Genomic DNA, 18,421 nt, shown 5'->3' on the forward strand with positions numbered 1-18,421 from the left:
ACTTCTTGAAACAGCTAAGTCTAGCACTGATATGATTGGCAGGAAATCTAGACAATACATTATAAATTTGGTAGTTCCAGGTGAATGTAAATATCATTTAGCATTCTCCCTTCCTCCTTACATGTATATTTATTACGAAAATAGATTAGAGGCCTACTTAGGAGATATATAATCAGAGCTACCAATGTTAAATCTTGAAACAGCTTTGTGTAGCACTGATATGATTGGCAGGAAATCTAGACAATACATTATAAATTAGGTAGTTCCAGGTGAATGTAAATATCACTTAGGCTTCTCCCTTCTCTCCTTACATGTATATTTATTACGAAAATAGATTATACGGCATATTTCAAGGGGAAAAAACAGCGAAAATTAGCGAACGAGTGCACGTGAGGTGTTGTCAGGTGATAATTAGCCAATTCCAGGTGTATGGCACTCTCACTTACCTGATTTCTTTCTTGTATATATTATTTGGTATAAGAATACGACATAGGGCTTATTTCAATGGATGAAATCAGTGAAAAATTCCAGGGAAGATTTACTTAGCGTAGCATGGCCGGGCAGGCGAGAGGATAGGGTAATGGAGGGGGGGTAGGGAGGGGAGTCAAGAACGGGGAGAAATGGCTAAATTGACAACAATGGATAGAAGTACAGATGAGATTAGGAGTGCTGACTAGTGTTGGACATTGTCAGTACTGATAGATGATACAAGCCCCCACTTGAAAGCCCGGGTGAATTCAAAATAACACAGAATCACAAAAGCGACGCCCCGCGGTATGATCTCTTGCTCCCAAGCGTCACGAAAGTGACGCCCCGCGGTTAAGGGGTTAAGAGTTTGGTACCCGTACGCAGTGAAGAATGCATCAGCCTTTTCCACTATTGGCTGGCATCCCTTACCTGGCAGATCTTAAGCTGAGCCATAAGCTCAGCAGACCATGACTTCTCTAGCTGTGTGCGCAGCATGAGGTCAATTATCCCCTCTCTCGTGCGAGGGGTCTCATCTTTCTCCATCCACTCATCTAAGTAAGCAGTGAGACTGTCGAGGAACTGAACAGCAGTCTCCTTTTCTTGGAAACGCGCCCTCATGAACTGACTCCTGGCATCATCAGCTGTGAAACCTTACACTTTGATGAGTGCAGCCTTCATCATCTCATACGTGAGATTGTCTCCACGAATTCTGTGGAGAATATCGAGGGCAGGGCCCTCAAAAAAGCTATGAAACTGGAGCCGCTTGGCTGCCTCGTCCAGCTGGTACAGCTGCGACATGTCTTCAAAACGAGCTATGAATGGCTCGATTCGCTCGCCTTCCTTATATGAAGGAAGCTTGAGGCATGGGGTTGCCAGAACATGTGCAGGAAGAGTACTCGTGGAGCTCGGGTCAGTTGCACCAGATGTGCCTGAAGCCAAAGAGTCTCGCTTGAGCTTCAGCATCTCAAGTTCATGTTTCTCACATGCCTCGCACTCGGCACGCTCATGTTCAAGTTCTTTCTCGTGTTGTTCTCGCTCGTGTTCGCGTTGTTCTCGCTCGTGTTTGTGTTGTTCTCGCTCGTGTTCGCGTTGTTCTCGCTCGTGTTTGTGTTGTTCTCGCTCGTGTTTACGTTGTTCTCCTCGTATTCGCGCTCTCTCTCGCATTCCTCACGCTGCTCTCGCTCATGTTTGCATTGAATTTTACGCTCTTCACGGGCATCACTCTCACGCTGCTGTTCAAGAGTGTACCGTGAGAGCACATACTCTTTAATTTCCTGGAGATTGGTAAGCACCATATCCTTTACATATATAGTTAGTATATATATTAGTAGCCATGATGCTAACTTAACTAAGACTAAGTGGAGTAAAGACTGGGTACTGACTGCTGTTCGCAGAGAAATACTAATAATCAAATGTAAAGAATATAGGCACAGGCTGGTGGTGACCAGTATTATCTAGTTAAACTGGTAAAGAAAGAATATAGTAAAAAAATGGAACTGATTGGAAAACTATTACGTAAAATTGAGAGCTGAATCAATAACCACCGTAAGATAGTGCCTATAGACTTTAATGTTAACAGATATCTAGGTGTGAGTGAGTGAGTATTAATTCGTTAATACCTTTAAAGCTAGGAGTTAATATCCTGGAATGAGGTCGCCAGATGTCATGGGGGGATGTGAATTTAAGAATTAAAAAAAAAAAATGCTTGATATTATCCGAAAGTCAAGACAAAGAATTGGCTTGTGAAAATCAAGTAGGAAGTTTTACTTTATGCTAGCTTACTTCGCCGAGTCTCTGAGGACGAGAATTTTATAAACTTTCTCAACAGTACACAGCGGAAACTATCTACTCATGATTGCCGCATCGTTAGTACCGTTAGCCTCTGAGAAAGTGTGCTCTTTACCCCCTGGCAATCAATAATTAATAATAATAATGAACAAGTTCTTGCTGATGCTTAAGTCCTGGCTGGAACAATGGATCTGAGAATTAATACTAAAGAACTGGCCTAAATACCAGTCGTGAATAATGTAAGGAGTTTATGCAGACTAGGAGCAGCAAACTAAAGTAAGCTTAATGTGGAGTAATAAAACACGAGCTTAAAGAAAAGAACTGTAAATTTATTTCTTACAATAAAATAAATTTACGTTACATGAATCTCAAAATGAATTTAAAAGGGGAATTCAAAAGGGACACAGGGGGACTTGTGAATTCAAATAACAAAGGAAATACACTCACTCGCTCATTCAAAAGCTAATCAGACTTAAGCCAAGAAAAACGAACGGAAATACTGGTCAGTGGACGGAACGAAGCTGAAGCTAGAAAAGACTGGGCGTCTGTGTGTTAAACACCAAGTGCTGCAAATCACTGCTAATCGCTGCTAAACTCTTGTCACTGATCACCGTCTAGGTGGAGATCCAGGAAATCACTGAACAATGGAGACGCTGCTCTCTACGCTGGGCACAAACGATCCTACTCTCGAGGCAGTCCAAAACTGACTGACTCATGTAAGCAAACTGGGGCACAAAGCACAAGAGATGAGCGTGGCTCAACTTAATGGTAAGAAAAGGAATACATGGGAACGACAATTACACAAAGTTTCGCTCAGTGAAACGCAATGTCTATTCAGAAAGACAGTCATTAATGAAAACAATGATAATGTTTATGAAAACTCTTTACGATCTGAGTGCAAAAGCGAGGAGTTTCCGGACTGAGCAAAAGTTTACGTATTTCAATATTCCTCAGGCGTTCCCAATATAATACTAACACAATGTCGCGAATTAATTCGTAACACACACCTAATCTCTTGGAAGCTCATTTTACAAGAGATTTAATATGATCTTCCCAAGATAAGTCCGAAGTAAATGAAACCCCAAGCATGTTCAAGGATGATGCAGGATTAAGCTGAACATTATTAAACATTAGTGGGTATACCTGTGGAAGATTCTGTCGGGTTGATAGGTGTAAGAACTGAGTCTTTGATGCATTAAAAACAACGAGACTATTTTTACCCCAGTCGGAGATACGAGCCAAGTCAGACATAAGGTGTGCCATAGCCTCATCCCTTGTTTGTTGAAGTAATTGCTGAGATGGGCATTGCAGGAACCGAATGGAAAGGTGAAGGGTGGAGTCATCAGCGAATGAGTGGATAGGGTTAGATGTACAGCTTAGAAGGTCATTAATGAATAAAAGGAAGAGTGTTGGTGATAGGACAGACCCCTGAGGAACACCACTGTTGATAGATCTCGGAGAAGAACGATGGCCGTCTACAACAGCGGCTATAGAACGACCAGAAAGGAAGCTAGAGATGAAGGCACAGATAGAAGGATAGAAACCGTAAGAGGACAGTTTGGAAATTAACCCGCCCCGTCCCGACCACTTCTTCACCACTGGTACCCCCCAATCCCGACCATTTTTTGACCCTTTTTTTTTTTTTTGCTAAAACTTTCGCTTTTGGTCAGAAACAATGGTCAGTCACAAAGAAATTGTTCCCCGGGCTCCATAATTACCCTAAACAGGTATGCCTTGGTCCCACCTGGCCCCGAGTTCTCCGTAGGTGGTCTGAGCCTCTAACGTTTTCTATGGTATTATAAGTCTGGGACACCAATGAAAGTAAGTAGATATGTATTTATTACAAACATAAAAACATGTGATAAAAGAGTATATTGGATTTTATAAAAAAAAATAGAGCAGAAATAAGCATTGTACCATCGTGCGAAACAAGCAAAATCGGGCAACTTGGTCACGATGAATCGCTAACATTCGAAAATCATGATACATATCATTTTTTTTACTTACATAATACTTCTACAATAACATTATACCATTTTACATTTTACTGAACTGTTATTACGTATTCACAGGCCTTTTGATAACATTTAGCGTAATGTTAGCGCTTATTTACGTAATGAGTGAACTCGCTGTGACTGTTGTTTCAACTCGTATTGTGTTTTTTCTACTTACATAATACTTTTCTAATAACATTATACACTTTTCAACTTTATAGAACTGTTTTGAGATAATTTCAGGCCTTACATAAATATATAGCGTAATAATAGCGCATAATAACACACACGGTGAAGTTGCTATGACTACTATTTCAACTTACAACCTATTTTTGTACTTATATAATGATTCTCCACTAACATTGCACATGTTTACATTTGATATAATTGATATCACATAATTTCAGAACTTACGATTCAACTGAGCGTCATATTAGCGCGTACTTACACAGGGAGTGTTATCGCGATATCATTTGTTTCATCTTACACTAGTAATCAACTTACAAAATACCTTACTACTAACATTACAACAAATTCCACTTTATATAATTCCTATCACATACTTACTGACCAGAATGTGGGTGTACTCGTGATATCAATTATTACAACTTACACTATTGTTCAACTTATACGTTTTATTCATGCTAACATTACACCCGTTTCCACTTTATATTCTTGCTATCACATAATTACTGACCAGAGTGTTATACTGAGCGTCATATTTTCGCAGATTTACACAGTGGGTGTAGTTTTGATATCACTTCTTTCAACTTACACTAATTCTCAACTTATACATTACTTTACTGAAAACATAACACCCATTTCAATCTTTATATTTGACTTAGCACCTCCTGTCTGGCCTTACCATTATAATGAGTGTCATTTCGCCTTCCCACACAGTTTCAGTAGTGTAGGAAATTATGATACTCTTTGAAACAAGGCTGAAGGCACAACGCAACATTGCACTTGACACACTCGTACCTTGTGTCTTTTCTCTGAGTGGATGGTCTGACTGTCGAGTGCTTACATACATGGCAGTGACGCTGGGGTTTACGACGGTTTGGGTCGGAAGGGACTGCGCTGGGATAGTGGCGTCCTGCAAGACGTAGGGAGTCTGGGCAGCCATGGGGTGCGGGTGCGGTGTGTGGGTCTGTCCTGGGCATGCTTGGCGATTATTTCACGTGCCAGCTCCCTCACAAACCCCTCAAAGGTCTCAGGATACTCCGGTGGTCATTGCGTGCAGGTAATGGGCGTTCAGGACCGTGATGTCGAGCAAGTGGAAAAAGAGTTTCTTGTACCACTTCATCGTGGTCCTGGCACAGTCAACACTTGAAATCATCGAGTCTGACTGATCCACTTGCCTCGTGTTCAGATTATAGTCCAGTACAGACTCGGGTTTCCAGACATTGCGCCTCCTCTCGCTATGGTGATCCATGGAGTCTGTGCGGTGCATCAGGGGGCTGTGAACAGTTGATAGGAGGCAAACTTCCCTGTTGTGGTTCCACAGGGTGGCAAGGATGTTATTGGCCTGGAAGAAAACCACCTCGTTCTTGTCAAGTTTCCTCCCTATTTTGACCATATGGCGACGGTTTCTCTTGACTGTACCATAGACTCCGGTGTCGTGTTGGTGGAGGAACCTAGCGAGAAGAGGGCTAGTGTACCAGTTGTCCAGGTACAACACATGACCACGATGAAGGTACTCCTCTATCATTGTCTTCACCACGGCCCCAGAGAGTCCTATACTCCGATCTTCTGTTATATCTGTCCGTGCGCCCGTGTACAAGACTATGTCTTGCACATAACCAGTCTTACAGTCACACATAACAAAGATCTTGAACCCGAAACGGTGTCTCTTGCTGGGTATGTACTGCCTAAAGGAAATATTGCCTCTTCACAACACAAGACTCTCGTCTATGACGAGGTCTCTGTAGGGATAAAATGAGGAGCGGAACATTTGCCGTAAATGATCAAATACCAGCCTAATTCTCCTCATTTTATCGGTGTTATTTGCATTGGCTGGATCTTCTGCATCAAAAAAGTGGAGGTGGCTGAGAATATACTGAAATCTGTTACGACTCATCACCTTTCCAAAGAAAGGTGTGAGGATCATTGGGTCAGTTGTCCAATAGGCAGGAATTTGGTTTTTCCTTACCACACCCATCAAGAGAACCAGGGCCAAAAATAAGAACATCTCTGAAATTGTAACGGGATAGTCATATTGTTGGGAATGCCTGCTCGTGGTTCCCAAACGTTCACTTTCACGGCGCTGTGATCGTGATAATATATTAGTCTGTTCAACTATGCGGCCCACAAACGCCTCCCCAAAGAACAAGTGGAAAAAATCCACCCTAGACGAACCTGAATGCACACCTGGAGCCGTGCAACCAGACCGCCACTCCTAAGTGAAAGTGTGAATGATGGGAGTAAAATTACTCCCATCTTCCCAGTTCCACGTGACACCACCGTCTCCAGCCACGTCCCCATCGTCTCCTTCGTCAGGGTGGGGAGTTGAGGGTGGTGGGGGAGGTTGGGGAGGTGGAGAGTGGCGCCTCTCATCACTCGCACTTCTCTTCCCTCTCCCTTTTCCTTTACCCTTTCCCTTCCCTTTCTTTCCTTTCCCCACATCCTGGGGCTGTGGGGAGGAAGTTTGGGAATATTGTGGGGCGAAAGACGTGCTGGGGAGTGGCTCCACCTCCTCTCCCCTAGGCCTACGTGCACCACGTGCTCGTGCTGCCTCCCTCACACCACTTTTTTTTTTTTTTTTTTTATGCGAGGAAGAAGGAACCAAAGGCCATGAGCCCGCAGTAACAGTTCCCTCCAAGAGAAAAACAAAATACATTAGAGAGCCAAATTCAAGATCCGATCATTTTGAGATGCCTGGACACACTGCGTTTGAAAGACTGGAGATCATAGGCAGGAGGAAATACAGACAGAGGGAGACAGTTCCAGAGCTGACCTGTTGCATGAATGAAAGACTGGGAGTAACGGTTAACTCTTGCATTAGAGAGTTGGACAGAAAAGGGATGAGAGTTTGCTGCCAGACGGGTGCTACGCGCCCGTCGTAGAGGTGGAGGAATGCAAGCAGACAGTTCAGAGGAGCAGTGACCATTAAAGTAGCGATAGAAAAGAGATAAAGATGCAACAGTGCGGCGAAGAGACAGAGGTTGAAGGGAGTCAGTAAGAGGAGGAGAGTTAATGAGACGAAAAGCCTTTGACTCCACCCTATTGAGAAGAGCTGTATGTGGGGAGCCTCCCCACACATGAGAGTTGTACTCCACACAGGGGCGGATAAAACCCCTGTATAGAGTCAACAATTGTGCAGGGGTAAAGAAAGAGCGGAGTCGGCTTAGCACACCCAATCTCTTGGAAGCAGATTTTACAAGAGATGCAATATGATCTTTCCAAGATAAGTCCCGAGTAAATGAAACCCCAAGCATGTTCAAGGATGATGCAGGATTAATCTGAATATTATTAAACATTAGTGGGTATACCTGTGGAAGATTTTGTCGGGTTGATAGGTGTAAGAACTGAGTCTTAGAAGCATTAAAGACAACCATATTATTTTTACCCCAGTCAGAGATATGAGCCAAGTCAGACATTAGGTGTGCCATAGCTTCATCCCTTGTTTCTTGAAGTAACTGTTGAGATGGGCGTTGCGGGAACCGAATGGAAAGGTGAAGGGTGGAGTCATCAGCGATGAGTGGATAGAGTTAGATGTACAGCTTAGAAGATCATTGATGAATAAAAGGAAGAGAGTTGGTGATAGGACAGAGCCCTGAGGAACACCACTGTTGATAGATCTAGGGATAAGAACGATGGCCGTCTACGACAGCAGCTATAGAACGACCAGAAAGGAAGCTAGCGATGAAGGTACAGATAGAAGGATAGAAACCGTAGGAGGACAGTTTGGAAATTAAAGATTTATGCCAGACTCGATCGAAAGCCATTGAGATGTCAAGTGCAATGGCAAAGCTTTCGCCAAAGTCCCGAAAGGAGGATGACCAGGAGTCTGAAAGGTAGGTGAGAAGATCGCCAGTGGAGCGTCCCTGACGGAACCCATACTGACGATCGGAAAGAAGGTTGTGATAGGAAAGATGCCTTAAAATTTTTTTATTAAGAATTGACTCGAAAACTTTTGAAATACAGGACGTTAAAGCAATTGGACGATAGTTGGAGGGTTGGGAGTGGTCACCCTTCTTGTCCCTTCACCCCGCACTACCCCCACACCACTTTCACTTTCACCCCGCGCTGCCGCCACAACACTTTCCCTTTCACCCAGTAATCCCACCACACCACTTTCCACTTCCCCAGACAAAAGACTTTCACCATACCTTATATGTCTTCTCGCCCCACCTTCTGATCCTCGGGGTGATATTTTTTCTTTTCTCAACCACGAGGCGATATCACGTCCTAAGCCGCCGTCATCCTCATCGTTCTCATCCTCATCCTCATCAGATTCGGGATGTAGAGATAGCCGTGCACGTGGTTGGGGAGCAGGCTGGCCTTCCCTTGCCTTACGGTATGTCACATACCGCGTTTTTCGGGGTGAAGGGACCTCTTCATCACTGCTACTTATTTCTTCCTCTGGCTGGATGTAATCGCGATCTACCACATCAACGTCGAGTGGAGAATCACTATCTCCAGTGAAGGCTTCCAGGGTGGATGCAATTTCCTCGTCTGAGAGACCTTTCCGCGCCATGTCTGACCTGGGTCACTGCTAGCAGGTGAGTGACCGAGACAAGGGCGAGCGCAGGTCACGCGGGATCTAGGATGCTGCCCGCCTGGCGGCAGGTAGGGGAGGCTTGGGTACGTGGGCGAATTGAAAATCTCGCCTGAATTTTGAAAATTGTGGAAATTATGAACCTTGCAATTGCAGGACGTTGAAGTATGTCAACGGGATTGGCAGTGACATAACGTGACGACGTGGAAGTACGTCGACGGGACGCCGCGGGTTAAAGATTTATGCCAGACTCGATCGAAAGCCTTTGAGATGTCAAGTGCAATGGCAAAGCTTTCGCCAAAGTCCCGAAAGGAGGATGACGTCCCTGACGGAACCCATACTGACAATCAGAAAGAAGTTGTGATAGGACAGATGCTTTAAATTTTTTCTATTAAGAATTGACTCAAAAACTCTGAGATACAGAATGTTAGATCAATTGGACGATAGTTAGAGGGTTGGGAATGGTCACCCTTTCTTGGGACTGGCTGAATGAGAGCAAACTTCCAGCAAGAAGGAAAGGTACAAGTTGATAGACAAAGGCGAAAGAGTTTGCCTAGGCAGGGTGTAAGCACAGAAGCACAGTTCGTGTGAACAACAGGAGGGACTCCATCAGGCCCAATGCCTTAGTTGTTAGTATTGAGGGCCTGTGATGGCAGAAAAATACATCAGCTGAAGAAATTTTACAATGTCAGCCATGAAGAAGTCAGAGGGGGGAAGTGATGGAGGAACAGCACTGGAGATCGTCTAAGGTGGAATCGGAGGAGAAGAGTCTGAGCGAAGAGATCTGTTTCTTTTTCAGTAGAAGAAACAGCTACAGGAGCCATCAGAGTAAAAAAGAGTGAGGGAAGGTTGATGAGATAAAGTTGTTAGAAAGGTTTTTGGCAAGATGCCAGAAGGAGCAGGAAGAATTCCGAGTTGGAGAGTTGAGAGCATTATGAAGTACGGATGAAATTATTTTTAGCAGACAGCTTAAGAAACAAGCTCTTAGCACGATTCTGAGCAGAAACGCGTATAAAAGATGTGATTCAGGGGTGTGGGTTGGCTCCGGCACCTATTATAGGCCCTCTCCCTTGTTGTGGACAGCATTAGAACAAGCATGATTAAATCCAAGGCTTTCTTGAATTAAGTCAAAGGACATTAGAGAGGAATGTGATGCTTCCATGCCCAAGAGAATAACCCTCCGTAATGCACGCAAGACACATTCACAGATGGCTCCGGCCATGGAAGCAATAATCATTCCAGGGAAAATCAAAGATGTACTGCCTGAGGAGCCTCCCAATCTGCAGCTCCAAAGTCCCACAGACGACATTTCTTTGGAGGGTCCACAGGCCATACAGGAGCGATACGGACAGGTTAAGAGCTGATAAGGCTTGTGATAGGAGGAGCCTAATGGAGAGAAAAGCTTAACAGTGTAAGCAAGAAGGATTAGTTTGTAAGGAAGAGGTCAAGTACTTTTGGGAGCCTTCTCTCCAAGGCAGTCAGGGGATACAGGTAGGGTGCTGTACAAGCTACTCTAGGTCATTAAGGATAGAAAAGGAATAGGCTTGTTCACCAGGGGGATCAGTGAAAGGAGAGGGGAGCCAAAGGTGGTGGTAAACATTGAAATCTCCTAGAATGGGAGATTTCAGAGAAAGAATATATATATATATATATATATATATATATATGTGTATATATATATATATATATATATATATATATATATATATATATGAGAGAGAGAGAGAGAGAGAGAGAGAGAGGTGGGGAGCAGAGGAACCCCAAAGACAATTGATGTACTTGTTACCTCCTAAAAGTTGTACACTAGATTATTAATCATCTGCTATATTGACACCAATTGGGCAGTGGCATAGAATCATAGCATTAAGTGACACCGCTGGCAGTGGTGTAAAAGGATGTACTTAACTAACCCCATCTAGCTCGAGTAAGTTTCCTCGAAACTAAGTAAAATTATATGAAAGGAACAAGGACAAAAATTGTGGTATGGAGTGAAATGGTTAAGGTGCCAGACAAACCGTCGCGAGAATTCTACCCTAAGATGCTCTTTTTCTCTCTTCCCCAGAGATCCTGCCAGCTGGTATTCCAGTAACACCGGCGACAGCTGCTTACTGGACAGATTTACTGATTTTGGAGGGCACACCTAGAGCTGGCTAAAGTTGGGTAGGTTTGGACTTTCCAATCCTCTACTGGTCTGATTCAACAAGTAAAGTCAAACATATAAATGGTTTTATTACTGCACTCAGAAAACCACCATTATTCAAGCCGGTCTTGAAAGTATATGATAAACATTACAGTAATAAACAGCTGGAGGAGGAGCCCGGTTGATTAGGCCAGGGTGTCCAGGTGAATCCCACACCAAGGGGAAGGCATTTAAAATGCAGTACCATATAGTACTAAGTCATCATACTCTATGTGTACATACTTGTTCGTACCCTTTCACCCCCGTTGAAGTATCTCACTGACATGTACAGAATGACTTCACAAAATAATAATATTAAATGCATAAAAATCCACTCGCATTAATTCCCATCGAAAGCATCTGCAACTTTTATACTTTGTCAGGTTTGAGTTAGTTCACTGGAGAAAGTTAGTAATGTGAAAAGAATGAATGACGGAACAGTTTTTGCATCTCTAGTCAGTACTAGAAAGATTTATGAAAATAATTTGACCCAGTCTCGTGAATCAAGTTATGTTCATCATTTATAATGCCAACATCAGAAATAATATCCACCCCATTCACTGTGAGGTGACATCCTTTGTGATACACTTGAGTAAAGTTCTTCAAGATCATTAGATTGCAACAGTTTGTCCAAAATCTGCATTAACCTATTCTAAGGTGTATTCAAATTTTCTAGTATTCTAACCTCATTCCAAATAGATCTGGTCTTTATCTTCGTAAGTTTTCTAACTTTAAGTCTTCTTGGCTTCAGTTCAGATCCATATGCCTTCAGAAATATGACATATTTCATCACATCAAGATAAGAGCAACTGAACAGCAGATAGAGAAATGCAAGCCTTAAGCCTTCTTAGTGTTGCCTTTGGGAACTCCTTACAGTGCAAGAGTTCAAAACTTTTCACGCCATATAAATAAAAGTTCTTACTTTCTGGAATCATCTGGAAATAACTCTATGACAGCCTCTCTCACACATACAAAACAGCACCTTAACTTGCTTGGTGACACCAAATGTCCGCCCTTAGACAAATGAAAATAATTATAAAAAAATGGGGCTTTCAACCTGGTTCAGCCTAAATTCAAAGTCTAGCCAAGCATATTCTGATCCTGGGGTCCAAACCATGTTTATGGAATGCAGTACAAAGGGACAGCAAAGGAATCATAACTTTCCATGTATGACAGAAACTGTATATCCTGGCTACTTTAGAATGCAAAATGGGTAAAGAGTCAAAATTAAAACAAGAACAGAAATAACACAAAATAATAATAAAATAATAAAGAAATAAACACACGTAAATTTTGGCTACGTAAATAGACTAATTTGCAGTAGTCACAAAAAAAATCTTTTTAGTAATCGAGACAACTGATAAAAACTGTAAGGTGATGCAGTGATAATTACGTCATTCTGATTTTACAACATACGGATAGCTTATTTGTAAAGAGTAACTGCATTTCATCATTAGAGAACAAATCAAAGGAGAAATCACAAATGAATATACTAATACAGTAATCAGAGGTTAACAGTAGGAGTCGCTGCAAAGAAGTAAAGCCCTGTTCCAGGACCTGCTTGTACAGTAACTGAACGGATGCGCACGCGGCAGAAAGCACCAACTTATAGTCACGGTGCGCGACTCTGAGATTATTATTATCGTTCCCTCGGCAACCTACCATTCAGAAGTGCGTCTGATTTCGTGCATAATGTGAGACGCATGTGGATTCGTGTATAATATGCACGTGTACAATAACATTTCGTGTATAATATATTCGTGCATAACAATATGATTCGTGTACAGTATGATACGAAATCGGATGCACTTTTGAATGGTACGTTGCCAAGTACGATAATGACAAACTCTCAGAGACGTGCGCCGCGACTATAATCGAATTGTGGCGCTGCAAAACCACAGCCGTACTTACGTTACATATTACGAGGAAGCAAGTGTAGCGAAGCAATATTTACGTTCATCTGAGAAAGAGCGGCCCAACATGACAAGGCCCAACAAAGATCGTCTTCACAGACTAATAACTTTTTTTGCTATGTGGGATAGAGAAGAGATTCTTTCAGCAAGTAGTAGACGCTTTCATAAAAAACTTTGCTTTTAGCTATAAATTTACTCATGAGACCAAAGAACCCCTTGGTATCCACCTGGCCAAGAAAGTCGTTGAGCCATAGACGAGCATGTTAAGCGCCTGGCCAACGCACTATGACAGTGTGACACATGCGAGGTATGAGTTGTTTTCACTTTCATAGTGCTCGAAGCCACAAGTCGCATATATGTATATATAATATGTGTGTGTGAGAGAGAGAGAGAGTAGAGAGAGAGAGGAAGGGACACACACACACACATACACATACACACACACACACACACACACACACACACACACACACACGCACGCACGCACACACACACACACACACACACACACACACACACACACACACACACACACACACACGCACACTCACGCACCCACACACACACACACACACACACACACACACACACACACACACACATCACACACACCCAATGCACACACAGTCATTCGAATCTTCGGACACCACATTCTTTGTAGCTTCACTGTCTCATCAGCAGAAAGTTTTTTCATCGCAGTAGACGACGTTATCCTAAAATGCAGCACACTTGTCTATGTACTCTAACGAATACTCAACCTCGCAGAACCAGGCGCTTCCTTTAGCTGATATATGGCCATGGGGACCACGGGATATGTTCCGGTTCCAAATTGTCTGTTGTGTGGCAAGCCAAGCTGTTGACGGATGACTGGCTAGAGTAAAGGGCGAATTGTCGATGAAATCTGCAATCGCCCTGTCCTGTGTTGCCGATGCGCAACGAGGCCTGCCTGCACCATGCTAATGTTAGGTGCTACCTGCGCCTTGTTGTAACGCCGTATCCATCGTAGCTACCGTGTGATTGTTTACTAAACAGCACCTAGCAATTTTACCAGAGCTGCTTGAGGTCACACACCATGGTAATGCAATGATAGCTGTATGCGTCTTCCTGGAGGTTTTCACAGAAGGCTTTATAACTATGCTCTGAAGCCACCATTACAACTTGTATACCACTTGCTTTGATGCTCCATTCATTGCAGACTTGCAGGAAACCTATGTCATATCCATATTCGATACACTGTATGCAGATCACCACCACCTGTGGTCAACGGGTTCTACTGTATACTAAATCATAAGATAGGTGTCTTATATGTCTCCACGTAACACCTCTGCACCTATTCGACAATGAGCAGACTAATTTTACCATGTTTGTCATACTACTGATGTATGATACCCTGCTCCGTGTCATTCTTTGCTGCATATTCGTGGTAATACTGAACCTAATATTACAAATACTAATATAATGTTAATACAATCTGTAATTTGTTGTTAATTTCAGCATGTGTTCTTATAGTACTAGACAGTTATTACATGGTTTGTCACCTACTCGTTCTTCACGGCCAAGTTAATGTTCATTCCCCACCGGAAACTCTGAAGGGTATCATGTTGCCAAGAAGCCATTATTACAGTCTGTTATTGACCATTATATTACATGCGGGAAATGTTACATTACCATTTACAGGCTTACCAACAAACATCTTATGTAAAAATCCCGTTTATTATCCCTTACATACGAAATAACGCATCATCACACACACACACACACACACACACATGGCAAGCGAATGAGAGAGACAGAAAGGTACAGGGCGTACCAACCACACCACTGTAGTCTACATCGTCTGTAACAGCAATCGTTGCGAAGGGTATCAGAGCAAGGGGTGCCAAAATTTTTTTGAGAAAATGAACATAATGAAAGAAAAGCATTTGGGATCCGAATGCTAATTGCCTGCCAAAATATGCTGTTAGCCAAGTTACAAGCACGGCCCCCCCCCGGGGAGGGCCCAGTGGTGGGGCAACCCTGGGGGGGGGGAAGATTGCGGCACCCCACCCATGGGGGCCCAGGGGCTCCACCCCCAGGGGGGGCCAGGGACGGAGGTCCGGAAGACTCTTGCCATATCTTGATACCCTGAAGGTTTGATGTTGATACCTCAAGTCTTTCAAGAGATGCAGTGGTGCTAAAGGCAGTCAATAAAAACTAGTTGACTTTTGGCAGCCATTTTGGTGACCTTGACCTTGATCCTGACAGCCCATTTTTGAACTCGTCCAAGATTTTGGCCTTATCTTGATACCCTGAAGTTTCATGCTGATAGCTCAAGCCTTTCATGAGATAGAATGATGCTAAAGGCAGTCAGTAAAAATTTGTTGACCTTTTGGCAGCCATTTTGGTGTGTTTGACCTTGACCCCGAGTTCCTATTTTCGAACTCGTCCAAGATTTTGGCCATATTCGGATGTCCTGAAGGTTTCATGCTGATAGCTCAAACCCACCATGAGTTACAATGGGAACACACACACACACACACACACACACACACACACACACACACACACACAGGAGGGTAAAAACACTATCGCTCCACCTTGGTCAAGGCGGGCGATAACCGTGACGGACCTCTCTATTTCACACACACTTTGACAGCCTGTAATGCCAGATGGACAGATAACCTACTAAATTGTCCTACTCTTAGACGTCACAGCAATTGGAACAGGGATCATAATGATGGACTTAATGGGTTCCCTGTCTAAACTTCACGTACGCATCCAAACCGTAATGCTGGATGTATAGTGGACAGACTACGTCAACGGGTCGTGGACAGGACTTGCTGGGACAGCTGGTGAGGAGAGAGAAAGACCTCACTCTTCAACAACATCGCCATCATGTATGATAGGCTGAAGGTCGTGGATTTCTCGATACTCAGGATGACTGATTCGTTCAGCGTTGCTCTCGGAGTAAGTTAACACCTTCATTCTTATTCCAGCATTGCAAGGTAAAATGTACAGGATTATGAAAGTAATGCAATGTTATCTTATTATTGCTATTTTTCCTTTACGAACTTTTTCGAATACAGCCCCATGCAACGAAATCATGAAGCATATAACACCCATGTTCACAGCATATGCCCTCACGCCCACTCTCCACCGCTCACTATAACTCCAGTTTTTCCTTATTTATTTGTCCTCCACGCCGATATCTTTAGCTCCTTATTGTTTCATTCTTGAAGGCACTTGAAAAAATAATTTTTATGCAATTTCAGCCCAGATGACTTGTGCACCCATTTTTGCACGGTATACATTCCTGCCATAAAACTGCCTACCCTAAATGCCTCATCACCCACCAACATTTCGACCCACGTCACCCAACCTTTGCTCATCATCAGTGTTTCTTTACATGGCTGTTTCATGCGGGGAAAGTAGGCTCACACGGCTGACAAATGAGCGTGTTCATTTTATGCCTTTTCCTCTGATGACGTATTTCTATACTTCGCTTCTTTTAAACGACACTGTTGAACTTAGGGCAGACTTTCCTAACTGGACAGTTAAGCACAGAGCTTCCATTATCTCTTTCACTACAAGGCGCTCTCCCAGACTGAATCAACTCGTTCGGGTGCAACAGAAGTAAATAAAATATTCATTATTGTCATCAACGATGTTGTAATCCTAAATAATTAACTAATATTTATAGATTTTTCAGTGTCACGAATACTGATTCGTACAGCACTGTGTACGTAGTTGGTTAACCCTTTAGGTAATGTATCTCTAATTTTAACCACTTTAATCCTGTAACGACTTTTAATGACATATTCGTGCTACCTCCATACGATCTACTCCACTTTGTGGAGACCTTTTTTCAGCTGCCTCGTAATGGAAGGTTAAACCTCAACTTTCCAGCAGTGTTGACCATCTATCTAGCTATCTATAGCCTGACGCCCTAATCCCGCAAAGGGTGTCAGCAGACAAAACGCCTCCAAGTCACTCTGTCACCCACCATTTGACTCCCCTCCCCCCAACTCACCCCCCTCCCTCATAGATACCTTCTCAACTCCATCCCTCCACCTCATCCTAGGTCTACCCCTCCCTCTCCCTCCCTCCACCTCACCTACATACACCCTCTAAATCAGTCTTTCATTCTCCATTCTCTCCACACACCAAACCACCTCAGTGTATTTCTCCTAATCTTCGCCAACCACATCCACATCTACCCCACAACGTTCCTTCACTTCTTCATTTGTTAACCTGTCCCTCCACGTCACTCCACATGCTCCTCTCAAGTAACCTATTTCCACTGCTCTCAGCTCCATTGACTTGTTCCCCTCTTGCAAGGTCCACGCCTCGCTGAATCCATACGTCAGGGTAGGGATCAACAGTCATTCATCATGTGTTAATTTCTTAACTTCCCATCAACGATGTCGGTACCCTCCCTAATATTCTCATCACTGTTTTACAGTGTACCAACGAACCTGATTCTTCCACTGTGTTCTGCTGGTTACCTCTTCACGTACTTCATCCCCCAAAGTGTTTTATTGACTTATCCATCTCATCATCACACTACCCAAGTACTTGAATGCACTCACATTCTCCAAGGGAAGGTATCCTCACCATCCAACCTCACTTCCTGATATTTATCAGTGGATCTTTATTTTTAAGGTCTATTCTTCCATTTGCCATGATTTTGTTTGAAAAAGGGGTATGAACCTGCATATTTTTGGTATGTAAATATATTGTCAGTATATAATAAAGACTTCACTTTCTTCATTGATAAAATTAAACTCAACACATACAGATATTACTTCAGCTTTCTGATTATTTTATTTAAAGTTCCCCTATAAGATACAAAATTTCACACGCGCCCTGTGATCTACTTTGTTCAGCTTTTGCTGTACGCATTCTTTGTATACCGGAGGGATAGTAGAGTTATATAATCCCACCTAGAAAAGCTTTTTGTATTTGCATTAAATTTGGCTTAGGTCTAGTGCTATATTAGGGTTATCACAAGTGTATTCAGACTGGAAGGTTGATTTGACTTGTAACCAAGGAGATTCATTCCTGCCTTATAATTCAGGCTCATAAAAATTCGTGCAACCACTATTTTGTATCAAATTGTCTGAGAGGCCCAGTTCCATTAGATGATAATAAACCCACAGACACAGTTCACCGTTTTTCGAATTTTTAAAAATCCCTTCCCCGCCACTGTTCTTTTTCTTCTTCTTCTTTTTTTTTTTTTTTTTTTTCTTTTTTTTTTGACAAAGTTCAAATAGTGGTGATATTCTGGCCAAATTCCGTTTCAACTTATGGCATGTGACGTTTCTGGTCAAATTGAAGAAATTTCACGGGGACTCAAGGGGGGAGGGAGACTGTGGAAAAA

This window comes from Coenobita brevimanus, chromosome 104 (genome assembly GCF_032717465.1).
Source record: "Coenobita brevimanus isolate Jiangsu-jjx chromosome 104, ASM3271746v2, whole genome shotgun sequence".
Taxonomy (NCBI): Eukaryota; Metazoa; Arthropoda; class Malacostraca; order Decapoda; family Coenobitidae; genus Coenobita; species Coenobita brevimanus.